The sequence below is a fragment of the Podarcis cretensis genome, assembly GCF_951804945.1.
Source record: "Podarcis cretensis genome assembly, chromosome: 12".
In the NCBI taxonomy this organism is placed as follows: domain Eukaryota; kingdom Metazoa; phylum Chordata; class Lepidosauria; order Squamata; family Lacertidae; genus Podarcis; species Podarcis cretensis.
In genome coordinates this window covers 11,605,071-11,623,194 of record NC_137181.1, presented here as the reverse complement: position 1 = coordinate 11,623,194, position 18,124 = coordinate 11,605,071, and the positions used below count along the sequence as shown (strand labels likewise).

At 40.7% G+C, this 18,124-nt stretch overlaps 1 protein-coding gene across 12 annotated transcripts in view; it reads left to right on the top strand.

The window, feature by feature from the left end:
- Positions 1-18,124, top strand: part of KMT2C (lysine methyltransferase 2C) — a 159,582-nt gene that overhangs the window by 14,023 nt on the left and 127,435 nt on the right. Inside the window, exon 1 of one of the 12 annotated variants that reach the window (XM_079996272.1) lies at positions 318-707. The exons of the other annotated variants lie outside the window; for them this stretch is intronic. The gene's annotated coding sequence lies outside the window, so the exon portion shown is untranslated. Of the gene's footprint in view, positions 1-317; positions 708-18,124 lie in introns of those variants that run through there. 12 annotated transcript variants of the gene reach the window in all.

The window sequence follows — 18,124 nt, the reverse complement described above, 5'->3', positions numbered from 1 at the left end:
AGACCATGAAACCCTCACCTTGATTTTGCCCAACATTTTCCCTCTGTTGTGCCAGCAGAGAGCTTATTGGAGAGCGAGGGTTATTGTGCTTGAGTCAATATCAGTTTGTCAAACACTGTGACCTGGTCAGGAAAGAGTTAAGTCAGAGGCGGCTTTCCTAGCGAGTGTGGCCGGGGCTCGTCGTTCCGGATCCTTGGTGGGAGAAATCCAGTCCGCACATTTGTGGCGCTCGGAATAGTCGGATCTACTTTCTCCTGCCCTGCTTTTTCTTTTTCTTCTTCATTCCTCCCCTCCCCTTCTCCTCCTCCTCCTCTTCCTCCGGCGGCTCTAGTGTTGGATGGGGGACTCCTTAAGGGGTGGAAGTTCCGCGGCGTTTTGGGGGGCTCGGAAATAACATTTGTGAGCAGTGCCCGCGGTGGGGGTGAGGGCAGGACTCGCCTGGGGGAGCGCCTGCCAGTTGTCTTCGCCGAGGCTGCTTGGGAAGTGAAGTGTTGTTTGATTTGGGAGAGTAATATGGCTGATCTAAGGGAGTGCTGAACAATTTGTCTCTCTCCACGCGACGCTGGGCTTGGATTCTAACATGTAAATAACTTCTTCCTTCGGGTAATCGGCTTGGGGCACCGATGCCTGCTCCTTCATCCTTCCTACGGGTTTTGTGAAAGGTTACGCGGTTGTGGATGACGTTGTGCAGAAAAAATTGAACGGTGGTAAGTACCCTGCCGTCAACTTCTTTGTATTAAAGGGCAAAATATGACAGGAGCCCCGGAGCTATATATGGCAGACAGGCTATTTTACAGTTTTGTGAAGATGGACGGTGGGTTGCAATAACGATGGATAGTAGTAACAGAGGCACCGTGCAGGAAAGTTATCCGAATGGCTTAAGTTGACACTTGAGATATTTCGAAACAGTTTGTTGTCTTTGCTTGTCAGGAAAACGTTTATATCCATGTGTGTTGAATATTCATAATAACAAGCACAACACTCTGCAATCAAGTGAAAAATCCAGCTCTGGCGTAGCAACTAATTTATAGCTAAAATACATTTGTTCAGATATCAGAAATATACTTATTTCAAATGACATATGTGACTTTTGTCTCTACTTGAATGCTGCATTTTTCTTTGCTTGAATAGGATATACTAGAGAATATGATTTATAGGTTTAATAAAGTCACTAGAGAATCTCTTTATTTTTGCAAATAATTTAAGGAATCAATGTAAATACAGAACTTCAATAGAATGTTTAATATAACAATTCCTGCCTCTAATGAAATATCTTTAAAGAGTGTTTTCTGGGACATTGTAAATTAAACATAGTATCCAAACATTTTCAAATTATGGTTGGTTTTCTACAAGAAATAGGTCATAAGTGAAAGAATAGGTTATGTAACTAGTTTGTTTCAGTGAACTTGATACACAGTATAAGGAGTTCTCTACATATAAGGCCTATAGGGTTAGTTCCTTAGTAACTCTGAATATCTATAAAGTTTTTAAAAAGTATCGAGTGCTAGATATACATTATGACACATCAGCCACCTATCCTATCATAAAATTGGAGTGTTTAATTTTATTTGATTTCTGAATTTTTAACATAGCAGAATTGCATTATACTTCAAAATATCAGCACTTTATACACATTATTAGACTTGTGCCCGCTTGAAAATATAATGAGGCAGGTAGGTCTGTCTTGGTTTTACAAAGCTATTGCCACTACCATACAGTTGTATGAAAAGTTCTATTGAAATTTTTTTTATGCCTAAATAAAAATCCTAACTACAGCTATCCTAATAGTATACTGAGAGTATACAAGCACTGCTGGTACTATTTTCGTGCACAATAGGAGAATCCCTGTAGTACAATGCTTTGTAGTTGAAAATATTTTTAGCTGTGATACTTTAAAGACAAATACAGGGTAAGGACAAGATACTGTTCTGTCAGCAGTGCAATGCAGCTGCATTCATGCTAAGCCATTCATTAATGTCTCTTTAAAGAGCACTATACAATAGTTTCTTAATGTTATGAAAGCAGTTGCTCCATACCCCTTGAATACAGCTGCCTCAGACACTACTTGTGCTGATGTATCACAGATCAGGGACTCTTTACTATACTGGGTTTTTTTATACATATGAATAATTCTTAGCTTCAAATTACTTTTTTGTTTTAAACCTACTATTCTTACATGTGCTAGTTTCATCACTTCAAATTGTAGTGCTGACCAACCTTTTCGATTCTGCATCTGGACAATGTAATCTCAAATCCTAGAATAATGAAAAATGTAGTTTATGAGTAGTTTCTTCTTGTTTTGTTTCTTTGGCGTTTTATATTACACTAGTCTGATCATTTTTATTTACATTTTTTGTCAGTTCAACCTGGAAACAGGCATAGTTATTCTTCTTGTTCACCACATTTAGCATAAGCAACAATGTATTTAAAAGTAAAGTACATTATATAGAATATATTTCATTCTTTTCCCTGCCCTCCCCCAATGAGTAATGTTTCTAATCAGACTCTTTACCAGCACTGTTCTGTTTGTATTTATTTGGAAGTAAGTCCCACTGTGCTCAATGAGGCTTACTTCCTGGTAAGTTGGTAATGCTTCTGTTTAGTTCAATGGCACTTGCTTTTGAGTAGATATGGCTTGGATTGTGCTGTAAGATATCCTGTGATTGTGAAAGCTAGCCATCTCTAAAACAAATGAGCTTGAAGTGGTATTTCTGCATGAAAAGTAGACTGAGACATAATTTGAATTTTGAAACTTATCTAACAAACACTTTCCTAGCCATTTCAAGCTGAAAGTGTGTGTCACATTTTAGTCCACTGTACGTGAAAACAAGTCACAAAATTTATACAATAGTAAAACATCGACAAGTGTCTAAATTTGAGGCCCCCTTTGAGCTCAAGGCCTCAGGCCAAATGGTCCCCCTGGCCCCCCTCTGATTGGTTCTGCACACATGTGTGTTAATAAGATCATATGACGAGCCTTACTGGATCAGGTAAATGGCACAAAAACAATGCAACAGTAATAGATAGAAAGACAGATAAACAGGAATTCAGAAGTAGCAGGTTCTGACCTTATGGATCAGGGAAAGCCAGGGCAAAAATATGTATCTTCACAAGATGCCTGATGTAAATAGATGGTGCTTTACATATGGCAAGCAGACGGGCATATTTTGTATTGCAGTGAAACTATCCAGTCATATTCCATAGGATATGGTACCACAAGTAAAATTTCTCCAAAGATCTAAGTGACTGTTCATAATGTAGCTTATCTGCAGCCTCATACTTGGCATTGCTTGGGATTTCTAAAACAAAAAAACAGTGCAGTCTTGAAAGGTTCAACTCACCCTTTTGATTCAACATCATGTCCAGTTGTAGCCAAATATAGTCTAAAGCCTCTTCTTTGATATCAGGAACCACCATGCAAAATTTGCTTACAATATCTTAAGAACTTTCCAAATGCATAACAAACAGACAAACAGTTACAGATAGGTAGCCGTGTTGGTCTGCCATAGTCAAAACAAACAAAAAAAATTCCTTCCAGTAGCACCTTAAAGACCAACTAAGTTAGTTCTTGGTATGAGCTTTCGTGTGCATGCACACTTCTTCAGATACACTGAAACAGAAGTCACCAGACCCTTCTATATAGTGAGAAGGTGGGGAGGGGTATTACTCAGAAGGGTGGTGGGATTGGGTGATTGGCAGATAGCTGTGATGAGCCAAACAGACAAACAGTTTTCTAAAATAAAGAAAGAAATGCATTTGTAGCAGGCTGTATACAGCACAGCAGACAAGGCCTTTTTAATGTGAACTTAACTGGAGATGGGTGCAGGTTTACAGTTGATTGTTGAGGCATCAAACAAGGAAGGGGGAAGGGAATGGAAAGACTTGCATCCAAAGGGCTGGGCAGGCTGCAAAGTTTTCCAGGTTGAAGACTGGGCTGAAAGCCCATTTCTCCTTGGTATCAGGATTGTGGCACCACAGTTGTAGAGGTGTGAGTAAAGAGATCTCTCTTTCTCTGTGGAAAAAGGGTTTGCACCACATGTGGGGTTGGGGAGTGCATTTAGCCCTCATAAAGTGTAACTCTGTTGTAGTCCCTCTTTGCAATGAGTCTCAGAGGACGTTGATCCAGAAGTCCCCCGACCTGTCCTATTTCTTCTGAGTCTTCTCCAGTTCCAATATATGCAGCAGGGAAGAGGCACTGCCTGCTGTCCCAAGAGCCAAATCCTCAGGAAGAGGTAGCGATAGGATTTTTCTGTTTGAGGATTCCCATTCTACCACCAGCTGGATCTGCTGTTCTGTGTGCACTTCCACAGCTGTATAAAGTATGCATTGAACAAAATGCTTTAGTGGCGGAGGGCAATCAATCTGAGAGCTGTTGCCAAGCATGGAGTGGACTAAGGCTTTTAAAAACTGGCTCTTGCAGCCAACTGGTAAGTGAATGGCCACAGTTCCTTTGCAAGTCTGCAGAGCAACTTAGAACCTACTGGTTCTCCACCTCTATTTCTCAAGGATGGCACTCTGCTTTCCCCCCTCCAATTTTCAATGGCAGCAGAGGAGGGCAGGGTGGAATAAGCAGTAAAAAGAAAGATGACAGGGGACATTCTAGCAGCACATGGAGGTCTGAGCCTTGTGGATACAATGAGGTGGGGGAAGTAGTCCTTTTGGATTGTTTCATAAGCCATTCACTGTAATGTTCTTTGAGAGCAGCCTAGCCTTGGAGACTTGGGGCACTAAGAATAATATTAAGGGAATGAACACTTTGTTCTGCCTTACCTTACCAGTGGTGCCCATGTATCAAACTACATCTAAGACAGCCTGAGAAAGGTAGATGACTATATCTGACAGTTAGACAGTTGGGAAATAGAGAAGATTGTCTTACTCCAATATGAACTTTAAGAAGAGGATAGGAGAAATAACAAAAAAAAAACCCTTGGTAATGTTTTATATAAGATCCTACTAGTAAGGTTGAAAATTTCAGGTGTGTTGTAACTTAATTGTGAGGCAAAAGAGACCACCAGCCACACCACTTGTTATGGAGTGCAGGGAAACAAAGTAGCTGCCATTCAATTAATTATCTGTGTGGTCACATTTCCTTATTGACTATGGAAGTTTTTTAAAAAAAAGTTCATACCCAAGAAGCCCTGCATTCATGCTTAGGAATTCTGAGGGTAATATAGTCTCTAAACCATAATAAGTTTGTGGGGGGTTGGGTGTAGGTGGGTATGTTTTCTGTCATGTAAAAAGTGACACCTGAAGAAGTGCAAGCAAAGAATTGATATAGACAAGTGTTGTCATGTTTTTAAAACACTGTGAGGAGATGTGCATATTTAAATGTATGAGCCTTATCAGTGCAATTCTATTCCGAAACATGAAATATTAGCTGTACTTTACAAAAAAAAATTTAAAGTCACTAATGACTCACTTTACTGCATGCAGTGGCATTATTTTGGTATTTACTGTATATTAGATACATAAATTAGCTTTTATATTGTAAGATTTTTTTACAATGTAAATAACTCCAAGAAATCTAAAAACATGATTGGAGTGTCATGGGGGAGGGGAATCATTAAGCACTGGATGAGACGTTATGTACTGTCACTATCATGGTGCCTTGTATGGTATGAGAAATAAGATATTATCTCTAGGGAACAGCTTCTTTTCTAACTTGAAAGGAATAACAGTATGTTAAATTAATTATTTCAGTCATTCTGAAAGAAGAATTGTTTAAAGTGGAACATTTACATCTTACAGTATTTTAATGATCAAGTGCATCTGTTTCCCATGACACCAACTGGTATACTAAGAGCAAAAGGGGTGAATCCATATTGTCTAGAAATGCAAGACACCTGAATGCTGACTGACTTTTCTGCAGGGGACTATAGACTTGAATCTTTAGTGTTTTTCAGTCTAGTCATGCTAGCTTTTACTACTCCTGTAGTATGTAGTTCACTTGTGAAGATGAAGGCTGTCTGGAATACATTTGCGACCTGAACAGTAAAGTCAATCTGACATTAGTGATGCTGTTTACAACAGAAACAAAACTGAAATGCTGGAGCCTACATTATGTTTCTTTGACCAAACTGCGGGAGGCAGTGGGAGACAGGAATGCCTGGCGTGCTCTGGTCCATGGGTTCATGAAGAGTCGGACACGACTAAATGACTAAACAACAACAACAACATTATGTTTCAATACAGGAGAAATGAATGGAAGAGCTAGATCTAGCACTCACACAACTTAATAGAGGACAGGCCAGGGTATATCTTAAATTGCCTTGCACACCCTGTTCTTTCTGGGAAATTCTAGATATTTTCTCATTAATTAAGATACAGCATGAAATTCTGTAACAACCAGTAAATAAAATAAAGACTCTTCTTTGGTACAGTTAGTATCTTACCTTAAGGGAATTGTTTGCACCATCAAATCCTTTCATATTCCTCATCTGTATATAAGTTTGGGCCCACATTCTTGTAACAATTACAGTGGTACCTCTGGATGCGAACAGGATCCGTTCCGGAGCCCCACTCACATCCAGAGCAGAACGTAACCACTTCTGCGCATGCGCGCGACGTCATTTTGAACGTCTGTGCATGTGTGAGCGGTGAAACGTGGAAGTAATGTGTTCCGTTACTTCCGGGTCGCCACAGAGCGCAACCCGAAAACGCTCAACCTGAAGCAATTTCAACCCGAGGTATGACTGTGTATATGATCCATCACCTTTAAAACTTGCACATATTCAAAGATCCTGCAAATAAGGGTATTATGTTGGGGAAGGGCCATATCTGAGCAGTAGTGCACATGCTTTGCAAACAGAAAGTCCCAGGTTCCATCTACCTAGTGGCATCTAAAAAAGGCTGGGAAAGACTTCTGCCTGAAACTGTGGAGAAGTTTCAGAGTTATCAGTATTGAGCTAGATGGACCAGAGGTCTGACTTGGTATAAGACAGCTTCCCATGGGTTGTATCTCGCTAAGTTCTACTTGGAGTAGACTTATAAAAGCCAACAGCCCTTAGTTAATAATGCCCATTAATTCCAGTGGGTCTATTCTGAATAGAACTGTTTCAAGGACTTGGATCTCCTCTTGTTTGGTGAAGTATTGTCCATCTGAGCAGATATATGAACTGACAGCTGGGAAAAGTTCTTTTCTCTAGTTTCAACTAAACCATAACAAATGGCACTTACCAAATAGGAGGGTTCTGGCTCTCATTGGTTTAGCTAGATCTGTAGAACAAATTTAACTTTTTGTTAAAAGCAATTAAATTTTGTTGAGAAGTACGGCTGTCTATGGATCAGCCTTTCTTTGCTCTATGATTAGGAATGGATTGTTAAGGCTGCAGTCCTATAAACGTTAACCTGGGGATAAGTTCTGTTAATGCGTCTTCTGATCCATTAAAAGAAAAAGTTTTTTAAAAATACATTGCTTATAAACTAAAGTGAATGAAGGTACCTATTTCAGTGCAAGGAATTTTTTCTGTTCCTGAGAACCCTGCAGAAAAACAACCATTATAAATATGATAAAAAGTTGTATGTTGAATTAATCTCCTTCCTTTACATTGTTCCTTCCTCCTCCCTTTCCTCATATGACCAATCTTTTAGATTGTAATCCTGAGAGCAGGGCTATGTTTTATATTTATTTTATGTACAACACATAGTTGTTTGAGGCACTTTAAAAGAATGATCAAAAGGCCTACCTAGCCTTTCCAGTGAGATCTGTTATTGGGTAAAGATAGCAAGGTAGAGTTTTCAAGGTAGCCATGTTTTGAGATTAGCAATCATAGTTTTGAGGTTTTGAGAGTCCCAAATTATATATAGCATACTGCTGCATTATTTTGTATAAACGCACAGCATAAACACAGTCTTTGTCCCAAATAACTTGTAGTTTTGAGAAAAAGTGCAGCAGGTGGGTGGGACAGATGTATAGCATAAGAACATGAAACATTCTGGCCAACATGATTAGCATATGCTCTTGCCCACCAGCTGCTTTGTCTTGTATCAAATTGTGCCATTCTTTTCTATTCACATCTGCATACTGCAGAAACACCTTCGTGTTAGTTTACAGTACTTTCTTGTTTTGAAATTGTTCTGTTAGGAGTGACACCAAATAATTTTCTGTGGCTGTTTGAAATTAACATTCTTCATGAAATTGTTTAAATATGAATGACACTTATGGATCTAAATGATATAATGACATTCCCTGCTTTTAGCAGCATAATATTCCATTTGGAATTGACAGTGACTAAAAAATGGGCATTAAAATTCAAAATTTAATTTTAAAAATACTGTTGCGGCAAAGGTTTCTTTTTTTAAAAAAAAGCTTGATTTACAAAGAGAGTGAATTTATCGTGAATGTAACACCCCATTAAAAATTATAATCTACACTTACAGTGCCCTAAAACTGAATAATGGCATTCTATTAAAGACTTTTTGAGTTAATGGCTCCTTTTCAGTGTGTGGTAGGGGGAGAGAACCTTAGAGGGGGACAACTAAAACCCGGACTTAAGCTTTTTAAGCAACACAATTACAAATGAGTCACACCAGGATTCCAAAGGCTCAAGACTATATTGGATAGTTACTTGAAATGCAACAATGACAGAGAGGTTAGCCTACTGTGTCATCAGAGACACGGGTGGCGCTGTGGTCTAAACCATTGAGCCTCTTTGGGCTTGACGATCGAAGGTCGGTGATTTGAATCTCTGTGACAGAGTGAGCTCCTGTTGCTTTGCCCCAACTTCTGCCAGCCTAGCAGTTCAAAAGTACACCAGTGCAAGTAAATAAATAGGTACTGCTACGGTGGGAAGATAAATGGCATTTCCGTGTACTCTGGCACTCATCACAGTGTCCTGTTATGCCAGAAGCAGTTTAGTCATGCTGCCCACATGACTCGGAAAGCTGTCTGTGGACAAACGGAGGCTTCCTCGGCCTGAAAAATGATATGAGCACTGCACCTCATACAGTGGTACCCCAGGTTACATATGCTTCAGGTTACAGACTCCGCTAACCCAGAAATATTACCTTGGGTTAAGAACTTTGCTTCAGGATGAGAACAGAAATCGTGCTTCGGCGGCATGGTGGAAGCAAGAGGCCCCATTCACTAAAGTGGTGCTTCAGGTTAAGAACACTTTTAGGTTAAGTACGGACCTCTGGAACGAATTAAGTACTTAACCCGAGGTACCACTGTATTTGCCTTTGACTGGACTTAACCGTCCAGGTTTCCTTTACCTTATATTTACTTTGTATTTACTTTGTCATCACTACCACCACATATTAGATGCAATATGTGCACTCACTTGTTTTTTGTTGTGTTCAGTATAAGATTTGCACCACCTAGCATTCCTGCAAACAACAAGGCATCTGTAAACAACAGAGCATTCCTGTAAACAACAGGGCACCTGTAGCTTACTCTGGTGGATTTAGAAATGACCATGTCTATGGCCCTTTTCATGTTGCTGATCCACACTGAGACCAAGGTTTTGATGGGGGTGCCTGCCATATTATCTGGAAAATCTCACAGAGCATTTAGGAATTTATCAGTCTCCATGGGCAAATCATCTTAATGGGGGAAGTGTTGCTGCCAATCCAAACCTTACTGGGAAATGTTCTGTCCATGACAGTGCAGGGATTACCACTCTATCTCCTACTGAACAGTTGTATAGCTGAGGGGGGGGGGGAGTATTGAGCGCATGCCACACTTTGTACATCAGGGTAGAGATGTGCTGAGACAGCCACATGGTTGTTATGGTGGCCGTGAAGGAATAATGTCAAAGCAGCAGGGTATTTTCCTGTGGCCATCTGTACTGCACCTGATCGGTAGAGATGAAATAGTGAATACTTCTCACTCAACCTTTTTCAAGCTCTAATTCACATAGATAAACACAATAAAAATAAGTTGGGGCTGTGTGAATTGCCTGTGAGCAGTAGTTTTTCTGAGAAGTCAGAGTTTTATATGGTAATGTCTAATTTTAAAACCTAGTGTATAAGAAACAGAAGTATACAGTACTGGTAATTTTAGAATTTTCTAAATAGGTCTGCTGAGTTCTTTCATTAAAGCTTCATAAACCAAAACAGAATGTTGTCAGTAGAATATATGGAAATTTAAAGTTTTGAGACCCCTTTACTTATAGCCTGTTCTTTGTTCTAGATTTTACATTTTATTGTAATGTCCTAAAAACATCTAAAAGTTTTAAACTGCTTTTGAAATGTCTTATGAGAGTTTAAACTTTTTCACAAATGATTTATAGTTTCAACGCTTATTTAGTTTTTAGTTTGCTAGTGTCAGGGAACTGGAGCCAGAGAAGGGGGAGAGAATGGGAACTTACCAGGAGAAAGCTCCTTTAATAAGTAGTTGCTCCTCCTCAAACGAGGAGGGTGACGAAGAGCTGTCAGGAAGTAATGAATCTGAGAGGGGGCAGGCACTTCCGGGGACAAGCCACTCTTGTCAGAGAGGAAGGAGGTGGGCTGGGCTTAGAAGGTGGCTATGCTGGGGAAAATTGAAAGGAAGTTTAGTCGGGACAACTGACCCGCCATGAATGAGACAGACTTTTGAACTGCTTTGTAAATAGCTTCAAAGAGGCAATAAATCCTGTAAATATGGCTATATTCCCGGACTCCTATCTTCACTAGCACTCAACAATTCATTGCTGACAGCTAGGGACAGAACACTGTTGTGCTGGGATAGTCTTCCCTAACCTGGTGTCCTCCAGGCCCTGGCTGCAGCTGATGGGAGTTGTAGTTGAAAACATTTGAAGGTCACTAGGTTTGGGAAGGTTGTGGTAAGGTGCAAAAAGCTACTAATATGTGCAATTACTGCTAAAACTGTCTAGGTATCAATGGTAAAGCTGTTGCTTATGACCTCCAATGTTACAGTGTGCATATGATAGAACAGGAATATATTATGTGACAGAAGTAGCCAGTGTGCTGCTTGCTAGGTGTTGTAGACTGCAACAGCCACCATCTATGACCATTTACCTGGATTACTAGGACTGATGGGAACTGATATCTAGCAACATATGGAGGGCACTTCGTTAAGTTTCTCTGCTCTAATAATTTGATCCATTCCCCAACCTCTCTATCTTACTGGTTTTCTGGCTGCACAGAAAGGAACTAGTTCTTTTTGGCCAGTGGAGATGTATGGGCATTTTTTTCAAGGTTTGTAGAGGGCAATATGTGTATTTAGGATAATGCCAGTGAGAGAGTCCCATTGCCTATTTTGTCTGTGACTAAAATTGTGATTCCTCAATAATGTGAAATAGGATTTGTCAGTATTTGGGCAAATATAGTCAAATATTTTACTTACAAAAAAAAACTATTTAAAAAATCCTGATTTGGTAAGTGCTTTGAGTTTGCAGAATCATGTGCCCACCAGGGGCTTCTTTATGTGTCTTTGTTATCTGATTGGAATGCACTGAACTCCAAACATACTCAGGGAGCTCACTCTCCGTCATCTGTTGTGGCACTAAGGGATGTTCCTCCTACAATCCACTCAGCCCTTTCCCAGGATCCTGATCTCCATTCCCCAAGCCACTGAACCCTACCCCAGGATCAGATGTTCCTTGAGGCTGCAATTCCACTCCCCTCATCCCACTTGGATCCTCCCACAGGTCCCCTAGCTCCAATCCTCTGATCTCTTCCCACTCCTCCAGATCTCATGACCTCCTCCAGGACACCTCAATGGGACTCACATGGTAGGACTTCTTGGTATATCTACTACAATTTAACTGTAGTAAATCAGGACTTCATGGGCAATGCTGCACCTGAACCCTTCGGTATTAATCCTTCTTCTCGATGTATCTTGGATGATGATAGGAGGAAGGGAAATGAAGACTGGATTGCATGTACACAAAGATTTTCCTTTTTGAAGATGAATGGGTAATCAGCATGCCCCTCTTCTGGCCAGTGTCCCCAGTCTCTCCCTTTTAGAACAGGTGGCCCAAAAACGGAGATTGTGAGTGGAAAGGATCTCTGTCAGACTGGTAGAGCTAGAGGCAAAACAAGCACCGAATGGTATTGACTGGCGGAAAGCAGCTTGGTTTTATTCTAAACAAGTTACTCAAACTAAGGAACCAGGTGAGAGGTCAGGAGATAATTTACAGCTCCCCTTTTTATCACCTGGCAATTGTAGAACTAGATTATGCAATACTGCTTTCTGGCCTGCTGCATTGGTGGCATTTAAGCCTTGTAGATTGCTCTTATACAGAAAATTTTTTATTTTATTATTTACCGCAGTTCTTTCCTTGTCCCCTTAAGCTATCATTACATGCTGTGATCACTTTGGAAATAAAGAGACAGAAACTGGGAAAATAATTCCAAGCATGCATAATGTGGCTGCCAGTTTATTAACTGGAGCAGTGAGGTAGGATCAGCGAATACCACTTCTGCTAAGTTTGGCAGGTGGGCTCTGCTCACATTCTCTGCTAGGATTCAGGGTGAGGGGAAATGTAGAAGGGCCTTCGCTTTGATGGGTGCCTGACTCTGGAATGATTTCCCCTTAGAGTTACATAGGGAAATAGTAAAATGAACTTAGTGAATGATTCTTTTGATGGCTCTAAAAAAGGTGTAAAAGGCAATAATATGAAACTGTATTTCACTGGAGTTTTGAACATTTTTCAGTGGTTATAAAACAGCTTCAACTGTTAACACATTTTTGAAAATCTTGCAGGGAAGTTTTTAGACTTATTTATTAAAATGCATAAATTAAAAACCCAGTCTTTAATATATGTAGATCTGCTACTGGATATTACAAGAGTGTGAAAAGGGAAGTAAATTGTGTGTCCGTGTTGTACCTATGTAAACAGAACTTTTAAATCAATTGAATATTCATTAAAATGCCATCAGAAAACTTAAAATGTGAAACTGTATCAGCATTAAAAGAGGTACAAATTATTTAATCAAATTTATTGAATTTTAAAATGAAAGTGCAGTGGCAATGTATGCTTCTGTGGAAAGTTATTTAACATCTCCACTTCAAAAAAGTAGTTCGCTGAACTGGCCTAAAAGAAATGTCAGCTACAAAGGAGTCAGACATTGACTAGCCACATTTGCCAGCTGTGTGTAAAAGCTACTTTGGACATAAAGGGATTTCACGTTTATTATGTGGGTGGGATGATATCAGTTTGGTTGATTATGCCCCTTTCAAGCTGCTGTGATAATTACCTGCTTGTTACTAGAAGTGTCGAGCCCATTTTCAGTACTTGTTTGCTTTTGCTGCCATGCCCTAATTGCTATATAATTTTGTCCCTGCCAATTACTGCCTTGGAGTAAAATTTGGTGTAAAAAAGTTGCAAAAAACGATACCCATGTAGCCTTCATAATTTTGACAGATTTTTTTTCAGTTATATGCCTTTATTTGTAATCTTTGAAGTCCAAAACCTAATTTTAAGCCTACAGAAGCGCCTCACACTTTTATTTGGGTGCACACCAACAGTATACTTTCACCTCCTTTTTTCTTTTCATATGGCTGTGAATTAGGGTTAACTAAGTGTAAAATAACCCAGTTTATTGGTTGTTGCTAGTAACGGTACATTTGCTGAAATCATAAGCATACTAGAGCTTGGCAAACTAAACTTTATGCTCCTGGTCAACCATTCACCAGTTCACCTTGACCAAGCCTCTACCTCTCAGTTGGTTTCTATTATTATTACCATTATTATTATTATTATTATTATTATTATTATTATTACTACTACTACTAAAGGAGATAACATTGTTATGTTTCATTTGGTGTGAGACTGAATTCATGAAGGATTGCAAAGCACGTTGCATATTAAAGTTGCAGTGCTATGCATGCTTTCCTTGGAGTAAGCCTAATTGAAGATGGTGCAGCTTCTAAGTAAACAGGTATTGGATTACATTGTAAAAGTGTTTCAAAGACATAAAGCCACACAACCTTCTTCTGTCCTAGAGGTGTAAAAGCTGGGGGGGGGGGTGACCCTCTCTCCCTCCTAGACTTTCCCCTAGTTCTTTTAAATGGAAGATTTGGAAACTTGGAGGAACTTGAGGCTGGGGAACTATGAAATATTCTCTCTTGGAATGTCTAGTGTGAATATTTTTATGAAATACAATCTACAGTAGTGAATAATTCCTTGAAGATAAAAATGAAGGCTTATATTCAGAACCAGAGATTATTTCAGAAAAGAATGCTGAAAATAGACTGTTTCATGTTAAGCTGTCTGGGTCTAGGTTTGGAATACAGTAGTGCCCCGCAAGACGAATGCCTCGCAAGACAAAAAACCTGCTAGACGAAAGGGTTTTCTGTTTTTCGAGGCGCTTCGCAAGACGAATTTCCCTATGGGCTTGCTTCGCAAGACGAAAACGTCTTGCGAGTCTTGTGATTTTTTTCGCTCCCCCCCCCTTTTCTAAGCCGCCTAGCCGCTAAGCCTCTAAGCCGCTAATAGCGCTAAGCCGCTAAGCCGCTAATAGGGTTGCTTCGCAAGACGAAAAAAACGCAAGACGAAGAGACTCACGGAACGGATTCTTTTCGTCTTGCGAGGCACCACTGTACAGTGCTACTAAATGAACTGTTCTGGCTTTTGACTTAGTTACATTTAGTTTTAATTCATTCAGTCATTCAGGTAAATAATTTCTGGCAAGTTTGAAAATCCTTGCTTTAAAGTTGTAACTGCTACCACCTTTTCTGCACCTGCCATATGACCAGCCTCTGAATTGCTTAGATCTGTGAATATGTATAATAAAACTGGTAATTCTTTTAATTGCTAGTACTAATAGTGTACTTCATGCAGTGATGATATGGTGTGCATGAAAACCACATAATCTGGATAGCTCAGTTGGTTAGATAGTGGTTCTGATAATGCCAAGGTTGCAGGTTTGATCTCCTTATGGGACAGCTACATATTCCTGCATTGCAAGGGGGTTGGACTAGATGATCCTCAGTCCCTTCCAGCTTATGATTCTACCATTGCCTGAGGAAGGGTGTTTTGTGTTAGCTCCATAGAGTACCATAGCTGAGCTAAACATTTGCACCTGCTTTCTACTGTTGCAAATGAAGGACAATTCAACAACCTCTTGAACACTGTCTCAAGATTTTCCTCAATACCTTTCAGAGAATTAAAAAGTTTTAGTTCCCCCAGATAATTGCACTGTTGTAATAATTTTGTCTTCTGCATATAAAGAATAGTAGATAGAGATGCCTGCAGGCACTACAGATTTCTTTTCTTTTCTTTTCCCCAGTTATTACTGAAGAAAATTCATATACCTCAGGCATACGCTAGGGAACACTTTTTGAGCAGCTGGCTGAACTAAAGCTGATGACGGTCTGGAGCAGACAACCTTTGCTTTAATAAATGGAATAGGATTTCATTTGGTTCTGAAGTCATTTTTGGAGCAGTGTGATATGTGGATGGTTTAAATTTATGGGTTGTTTCCCTAGCTCTGGGCAAGTATTAAAACTCAAAGTACTTGCATGTTTTGCATCTGTGTCTGCTGACCATTCCTCCATTGTGAGTGTACGGGGTATTAGGGGAGGGGCAGTGTCTCTGGTGGGGGACACATTGGGCTCCTTCTGGAGTAGTTTGTCTGCCTTTAGTCCCTACCCTGCTCTCACCTCTAACATGTGGCCCCTAGAAGCTGACAGCAGCTACACTCTGGGAAACCGGGCTGGCGGGCTGGCTAAACCAATTGAGAGTAGCTAATGGGTCTCAAACCCTTGGTGAGTCAGGTGAGTTAGGGACTTGTCTGTCCCCTGCATGTAAAGACAGGCTCTGGGGGACTGAGCAAACAAGACCAATAGCGAGTCCAACAATCAAGAAGGTGGTTTCTGCATGTGCTGTTGTGGGAAATGAGGGGCAGATGGGCCTTGTCAACCTGGGAAGATAGCCCATCTAGGAGAAGGAAAACTCTGATCTAAACCTCTGCAGCCTTATGGGGTATGTTCAGGAGAAGAAATGGCTAAGGAATAAACCCAGGGTTTGTGTTCCCTTCGGCATGAAGGACAGTGGAGGCCGTGGTGTCTTTCTGTTATACAGTATTGTTTATTTACACACACATACAGTCTGAGCCTACAATTTAGGGGTTCCCAGCATTAACCACCCCAAGAGGGCCTTCCTTCTCCCACAGCAACAGCCTTGAACTGAAGCAGAGATCAGGCATGGTTTTGTCTTGCAGGCTTTAGCCTGCACCTTGTATCTGGCACAGAGCCACTTTCCTTGTCACCTTTGTTTTTCTAACTGCTTAGAAAGACAAAGTACAGTAGTACCTTGGGTTACATACGCTTCAGGTTACAGACTCCGCTAACCCAGAAATATTACCTCGGGTTAAGAACTTTGCTTCAGGATGAGAACAGAAATCGTGCAGCAACAGGAGGCCCCATTAGCTAAAGAGGTGCTTCAGGTTAAGAACAGTTTCAGGTTAAGAACAGACCTCTAGAACAAATTAAGTACTTAACCCAAGGTACCACTGTATACGTAGAGGGTCATTATCTCATCAGGAAGCCAGTCTGGCAATTCTAGGAATTGAATCCATGCTGGATCCAGGAATTAGAAGGGGGCTCAGACATACAGCCTATCCTCCCTTCCAATCTCATGACAATATTGTTCATAGCAAATTTGTAGACATATACTGTGCTTGAATGCCACAGGATCTCAAAAGCACCAAACTCCTTTGCCCACAAGGAGTTGCTTATGTACTTCAATGTACTTACTTTACAATTTTAGCAGGACCATTTACCAAGCTAATTTTTTTTTCTTGCTATGCCAAATTTGTTAATGAAAGAAAATAATGCAAGCTTGAAAACTCCAAAGAGCTATTGGTCTTAGAAGGAAGCTTCAAGAGACTATAATTTAATGTTATGAGCTACAAGCAGCTTCTGTGTGGTTTAATAAATATAATAGTTTAGAGGCAGTTTAAGGAAATTAATGAAGATTGTCTTATTTGTCATGTGCTTTAGGAGCAAGCCCAGTAGACATACCTTTAACTCATTCTATCCCTGATAGAGGAAGCTTAGCAAGAGAATACAAATGGTGTCATATTACCGTATTTTTCGCTCTATAACACGCACCTGACCATAACACGCACATCGTTTTTAGAGGAGGAAAACAAGGGGAAAAACATTCTGAATGAAACAGTGGATGTATCATTTTTGGGCTTCATGCTGTGGCCACAGCATGTGATCTGATGGTGAATTTGGGGTGACCCAATGCAAAGATCCTGAGAATTCCTGTGGATCCATGCTTTGTAACCACGTTTTTGCACCATTGCAGCCCCAAGCAACAGTGGGTGCGTGATTTGGGGGGGGCAGGCTGTAGCCATGGACATGCTATGTGATCTGATGGTGAATTTGGGGTGACCCAATGCAAAGATCCTGAGGATCCATGTGGATCCATGCTTTTTAACCACATTTTTGCACCATTGCAGCCCCAGGCAACAGTGGGTGCGTGATTTTGGGGGGGCAGGCTGTAGCCATGGACATGCTATGTGATCTGATGGTGAATTTGGGGTGACCCAATGCAAAGATCCTGAGGATCCATGTGGATCTATGCTTTGTAACCACTTTTTAAGTGGGGAGCGAAGGAAAAACAAAGAAGGGACATGAGAGGGGTGTGCAGAGAAGCAGCTGGCTAAGAATGCAGGGGAGGGATTTAACGGAGGGAGGAAAGAAAGGCAAAAGTTTCCCCCCACCCAAGCCAGCCATATCTCTCTCTCTCTCTCTCTCTCTCTCTCTCTCTCTCTCTCTCTCTCTCCCTCCCCACTCTCTCTCCCTCTCCCCCAGCAGTACCGGAGCACAGAGACGACACTTTCCCCTCTGCTTGCCTGGAGGGGAGGGGCTTTCCCTGCTCTTTGTTCCGTTTGAGCAAACACAGCAACGAAACAGAGGAGGGTGGGCAGTAAGACCCTGAGGCAGAATGCAGGAAAGCAGCCGCTTCCTCTTTTCAAGTTTCCCTTCTAGGAGACGCGCGATTTGATTTTTGCCTGCTTTTTCGGCTCCAGGGACCACACATTCGCTCTATAACACGCACAGACATTTCCCCTTCCTTTTTAGGAGAAAAAATCTGCGTGTTATAGAGGGAAAAATACGGTAATTGCCTTTTCCCTTCATTCAAGATGAAACTCAAATTTATTTACCGCTTTTAAAATCCAGTTCTAAAGAGCTCAGTGTTGGGTTCAGGAGTTTGTTATCGAG